This window comes from Lissotriton vulgaris, chromosome 1_1 (genome assembly GCF_964263255.1).
Source record: "Lissotriton vulgaris chromosome 1_1, aLisVul1.2, whole genome shotgun sequence".
Classification (NCBI taxonomy): Eukaryota; Metazoa; Chordata; class Amphibia; order Caudata; family Salamandridae; genus Lissotriton; species Lissotriton vulgaris.
In genome coordinates, this window is record NC_141685.1 from 958,741,450 (window position 1) to 958,747,449 (window position 6,000).

Below are 6,000 nucleotides of genomic sequence, written 5' to 3' on the forward strand. Positions count from 1 at the left end.
TTGTGCCTTGCAAAGTTTGATGAAGGTTTTTTTACACTCAGATTTCTAGGAAGTTTGAAACTTTGAGAAATGTGTTGTTGGTGTAATGCATAGACCTGGCGATAACGAAATTGGATATTTCTTGATGAAGATTTTTTTTTAGTCTAGTTTTTACATGTTATGAAAGATGGAAGGCTAGGAGGCAGAGGTTGGGGAGTGGCAGGAGAGGAAGTCTTCAGAGTTGAGGTTATGAAGGTTCTTGAATAATGCAAGTTCCTGATGGCTTGCCAATGACATTGAAGACTTATCTTGTACTGTAAGTGCTTTATATTATATCCATTAGCGTAGATGTGGAGGTGAGCTGTTCTCCGTGATATAAATTGTATCGATATTGCGAGTGGCGATGATGCCTATGACGTGGAGTACTATAGAGTGTACTTTGATGGACAAGTGATATATTAATATTTATATATATTACCTACTGGCGATAGCCAGTAGGTATATATAGTTAGGACCTAGTTACCATAGGAAATACCGAACATTCTATTGTGAATAACTTTGGCGCCGATTGAGGGATCTGCCTGTAATTTTCCTTAAATTTGCCTTGCTCCTTCCCTGAAAGTTTCGGAGGGATTCGTCAAGCGGGGGCCGAGAAAAAAGGGTGGTCCCAAAACATGTTTTCCCCATGTTAATTTCCATAGGGACATTCTGACAAGGCTACAGCTCGAACGGCTGAAAGGAATTATACCAGATTTGGCAAAATGGTAGGGACTGGTATGGAGCAGTGCCTTTTGTATGTTTGGTGTAAATCCCTCCAGTAGTTTATGAGAAAATTGAATGTGAAATTGAGTCCAATGCAATTTTCCATAGGACCTTTAGACACAGCTGCAGCCCGAACGGCTGAATGGAATTACTGCAAACTTGGCAAAATGGTAGAGCCTGGTATGCAGAAGTGCCTTTTGTATATTTGGTGAAAATCCCTTCAGTAATTGTTGAGAAAATCGACTTTTTTCAAACTATATATCTATGGGCGGGACACGGTGCGCGCCCGTGCGCGCACCCTCCTTGCACGTGCGCGGACCTTAGCGTGCGCGAGCTGTATGCTGATTGGCTGCCAATGTTTGTCAAAACAAACGTGTAGAACTCAAAAAGGGGGCAGGGTAGAAGTACCCTGACCCCCTAGGCCTGCTCAGGGGGTCCCACAAGGACCCCCCAGGCCCCCCCAAAAATATGTTTTTTTTAAAAAAAAATCGCGGGGTCCGCGGGGGTGGGGGGGTTGCGGGGACCTGGGGGGTCCTTGTGAGATGTCATCATTGATGTCATTTGAGATGTCATCAGTGATGTCACTGACCATGTCATGAATGATGTAATATGTGACATCATCAGCAGTGGATTGCGGGTGCTCGAAATATAGTTAGTACAACTAACTATATAGGAGCAATTTCAATGGTTTTTTAAATGCTAATTCCTAACTATATAAGGCCTGAAACCTATATATATCTATATATATTTCTATATATCTATATCTATATCTATATATATATATATATATATATATATATATATAAAGCTCTGTGGATGGGCAATTAATGGTGATGAGTGGAATGTTAATGAGATTTCCTTGAATTAGCAAAGCTATTATGCAGAGAGTATGTTGTTTGTGAGTGAACGCAGCAATTGAGTACAGTGTGTGGTATCAGACACATGGTGGCTTTCTCCGGGGAAAGGATTAGATATTCTGCCTTTTTAGTTTTTTTAGATGAAAACGTGACCAAACATGAAGTTATCCGGGTCCTTATTTTTTTCCAGAGGACAGACAATTGAGGATGCCATGGGAGGAAGGTAACTTAAAAGGTCAGGTGGTCAGTGACTCTGATTGGATGCTCTTGTCTTATTTTTTCTTTTATTTATTTATTTATTTATTTATTTATTATATTTAGAGTGTTTTATACAGCGCGTACATGACCCAAGGGTATCAGAGCGCTGTACATAGGGTTGAATGAACAAAATGATCAGTATAGAGGTACATCAAAAGTAAAGAGCCACAGTAGGCTGTTGCAACAAATATCACATAAAGCTCCAGTCAGCCAATTAATATGGTCTTAGTCTTCATTGCTCAGTCTTGCATCTTCTTGGTGGTTATTTTGCTGCTGCTCTGAAACTACTCAGATCTAGGTACTCGGCAGCAGCGTTTAAAGGGTTTAACTATAAACAACGTGCTTGTGACTGATCTACAGAATGCTGCTATTGTGACAACCCTTGCGCCCTGGGGAGGGCCTCTCCGAGAGTCTATGCAAGAAACCTATTCATTAGGATCTTTTTCACTTCTTTTTTTAAAAGGTGGGATGATGGGTTTGAGCGCACCTTGGGTGGTAAAGAGTTCCAGATCCTTGGCGTCGCCCTGGAGAAGGAGTGTGTGTAAGTTTTTTGTTTTCAGAATCTAGGAGGTTTAATCCTGAGAGAGGTAGCACTTCTTAGGTGGCGGCTGCCACCGGAGATTCAAATCTTTTCTGCCAGGGTTCTTACCTCGAGGGGCAGCCAGTTTAGGTAGCTAAGTGAAGGGGTGATGTGTTAAAGTGTCTAGCTCCTGTTACCAGACTTGCTGCAGCATTAAGGGTCGATTTGAGTGGAGCTGTTCCCGCTTTGGGTAGACCTGACAGGGTCACCGAGCCATATTCTAGTCTGGAGACCACAAGTGACTGTACTGCTTGTTTGAAGTCTACATGTGACAGAAATGGTTTCAATTTCTTCAGTAATCTCGGTTGGAATGTCACACTGCACGTGGTTGCACTGATGTGAGGTTTCATGTTTAGATTCTTGTCTAGTGTTATTCCAAGGGATTTTGTGGAGTCAATGATGATAGGTTTACAGTTGAGGGAGTCTAGGTGCTTTAGCCAATCTTGGATGAATGTGGAGCTGTTTTGCAGGGTGAAAAGAAGGAATTTAGTTTTCAGAGAGTTCAGCTTTTGGTTGTTTTAAGAAAGCCAGGACTGAGTTTTTGACTAGCATTTTATTAATTTGAATGCCGTTGTCTAGGGAGGAAATCTTTAACTATAGTTGTGTGTCATGTGCGTACATGCGGTATGCAATGTTCGATTGATTGAGGATTTCAGTTAGTGGTTCCATATGTAGGTTAAAGAGTGTGGCGGAAGTATTCGACACTTGGGGGACTCCGCACCTCACTGGTGAGGCGTCAGAGAATGAGTTGCCTAGTTTGATGCATTGTGAGCGGTTCTGCAGGAAGGAAGTGAACCAAGAAAGCACTTTCCAAGACAACCCCATTCTGTGTTCCAGTATTTTTAGTAGGATATTGTGATTGACCGTGTCAAATGCCGGTGAGAGGTCTAGGAGGATGAGTAGGCACGAGTAGTTGTTGTCTAGTATCTTAAGGGTGTCATCCATTATGTGCTCAATGGCTGATTCGTTGCTGTGGACTGTTCCAAATCCTGATTGAAATTTGTTGCGTAAGTTGAATTGGTCAATGTGCTGGCTCAGTTGTTTGCGCACACACTTTCCCAGCAATTTTGCTAGAAAGGGGATATTTGACACTGGGCAAAAGTTGCCCAGGATTGTAGGGTCAGCACCCACTTTTTTCAAGGGCTGTGTCACTTGTCCAATCTTCAGGCATTCTGGCATACTGCCTTGTTTTAGTGATCAGTTTACAATCTTCATTAGTAATGGGTAGGAAGAGGTGACTTAGTCCCTTTAGTGTTTTTGAGGGGATGGGGTCATTGAAATGTGAAGTTGGTTTCATGGATAGTAAGGCCTTGTGGACTTCTTGCTCTGTTAGATTTATGAACTCGCTCCAGATAGCTTGATTTTTGGTCTTGTAAGGGTTGTTCGTTATTGGCTCCACCACCTGGCATTTCAGGTCATCGACAGGATGGCGATCATTGGCTATATTGTCTATTGCAATTTCTTTTTCAATTTCCAAGATCTTTTAATTGAACAATGACGAGAACGCTTCCCGTTTTCCCACTGTGTTATTGCTGAGCTTGGTTACATTGTTTGCCCCCAGTTGCTGGTTGACAATTTCAGACTTCTTGAGCGATTCCTTGCATTGTCTATTTAGGTTCGGGAGTACGATGCTTTGCCTTCCCAGATGCGTTTTTTGTAGCTGTTTTGTCGTTCACGTAGTTTGCTTAGACGTAATGTTGAGGGTTTCCGTCTCCATCTTTGTTCAGCTTGTCTAAGACTTTTCTTTTCCTCATTCAGGCTTTGATTGTACCAAGGTTAGGAGGGTTTGATTCTTTGTTTCTTGAGTCTCAGAAGGGCTACTACTGGTTGTAGTGTTCAGTCAATTTGAACACATTCTGTTTTGTTGCTGGAGGGGTGAGGTGTATTTTGCACAATTCTGTCAGTATCACTGTATCCATGTTTTTGGTGTCTTTGGCTCAGAATTTTTGTTTGGTTACTTGCCCTTTGGTGGCATGAGAGTGCGTAATTAGGTGGAATAATATTGAGTAACGGTCAGACCAGTCGATGGGTGTTATTGAGTCTATTGACAATGCCCCTTATCTGGATATGATTAGGTCGAGCATTGATCCTTTGTTGTGTGTAGGGCTTGTGCAAGGCTGGGTCAAGTTTTGATCATCGAGGAATTATCTGAGGGTAGCAACCAGTGTATCTTCCTTGTCATTCTAGTGGAGGTTAAAGTCACCAAGAAAAATCGCATTGGGGTGTAGCATGGAATGTATTGTGATTGTTTCCATCATCTGTTCAATAAACAGCTGGTTGTCTCCTGGAGGGTGATAAAATAGGTGTACTTTGGCTACTGATTTCTCTGCTGTATAGATTTCTGCACCCATGTACTCACAGTATGTGAGATTGTCTACACTGAAGGTTTTGACTTGAAGGGAGTTCTCGTGAATGATTGCAATTCCGCCTTGCGGTTGCTGTTGTTGGTCGATGTGCTGGATGGTGTAGTTTGGCGGAACAAGTAAGTTAAACATGGGTGTGGACCATTGATTTAGCCATGTTTCTTTCCAGAAAAGAATATCCAATTCATAGTGAAGGATAGTTTCTGCAGTGTCTGTGGCATGTTTGATCGCAGATCTGCAGTTTAGTAACATGCATTTGGTGCTCAGATTTGAGAGGGATGTTTTTTATCCTGATGCTTTCTCCTTTCCTTGAAATCCACGGTCTGTATGTTGAAAACTTGTAAATTGAGAGGAGGTGAGGGGTTGTTGTAGAATAGAAGCAAGGTTTCAATGTTTTTCTTGGATAGATGGTTCTGTGCTCGTTTGGGCCGAAAAATTGATGGCCAAGGTTGAGTGCCATAGCTAAATGTTGAAATTGAGAGGTTGTTAGCTATAGGGGTTAATGTGTCTTGAATGAGTGTCAATCTCTTGGCAAGCTAGTAATGTTTCTTTGATGATCGAATATGGTACGTTTACTCTATCAGATAGGGTTTCAATTTTGTTTTCCAGCTTGCTCAGCTGTGTGTTCCAATAGGAGTTTTATCAAAAAAGGGGGGGGACTGAGAGCTGGGTTATGAGGGCCTGCACACAGGCTCCCAAGTAAGGCTAGAATTTAAAGAAGGTGTGCAGTTTCCTTTGTGAGTGTGGGGGGAAGGCAGGTCTTCGTGATGCCCTCACACACCCCGAAAGGTGTCATGCTTCATCATAGGGTGGTTGCCCCTCGTCAGGCCGGCGCTGCAATATCTGACGGGCTCCCAAAACCGGGGCTCTTTGTCGGGGATCGTTTGAAGAAGAAGCCATAAGGTGTGTGCAGGTGCGGGGGCTGGGTAGTGCACAATGAGATGAAATTGGATAAAATAGGTATAGAGCAGTCCTCTAGAATAAAATTTTTGTAAAAAGGTAGCTCTAGCCTAATTAAAAACGAGAGTGAACCCCTGTGTGGATGTCACTGTTTCTAAGAGGGAATCTATGCGTGGAAGGTCGACATGTTTTGTGCCTAGTCGTGCCCCTAACGGGTCAATTGGCACTTCTTCAGGACCATTTAAAGAAAAAGTGAAATTCGTGCTCTACCGCCTGGTATTCAAATAGTCGATAGAAATTA